The sequence below is a fragment of the Penaeus monodon genome, chromosome 27, assembly GCF_015228065.2.
Source record: "Penaeus monodon isolate SGIC_2016 chromosome 27, NSTDA_Pmon_1, whole genome shotgun sequence".
Taxonomy (NCBI): domain Eukaryota; kingdom Metazoa; phylum Arthropoda; class Malacostraca; order Decapoda; family Penaeidae; genus Penaeus; species Penaeus monodon.
Genome location: NC_051412.1, coordinates 34,771,981 through 34,772,284, shown reverse-complemented (window position 1 = coordinate 34,772,284; position 304 = coordinate 34,771,981). Strand labels below are relative to the sequence as shown.

General features: G+C 55.6%; 1 protein-coding gene across 2 annotated transcripts in view; it reads right to left on the bottom strand.

Annotated features, from left to right (window-relative positions):
- LOC119590799 (transcriptional enhancer factor TEF-1-like) overlaps nt 1–304 on the bottom strand; it is a gene marked incomplete in the record, with an annotated part of 156,884 nt that overhangs the window by 113,811 nt on the left and 42,769 nt on the right.

Sequence of the window (304 nt, the reverse complement as noted above, 5' to 3'; positions counted from 1 at the left end):
CAGTCCCACCCCCATCCCCTAGCGCCTACCCCCCCCCGCACACCCGGATGCCCTACCGACCCCCGCCCCACCTCCTTACGCAACCCGACACCTCCGCATGAGTGGAGGCTTTGACACGCGGGGAAAATGAAGGAATTAAGAGACCACCTCCTGGGGAGATCACTCGCGGACGCGGCAGTAGCGCAAAGTTTCTCGCGGATTCGTTCTCTCTTATTTCTTTTAAAGAGAATTCTTGTGTCTGTTATCCTTTCGTTCTTCGTTGCTTTGTTCATGCGCGTGGTGATGGGGTGTTTACCTGTAATAG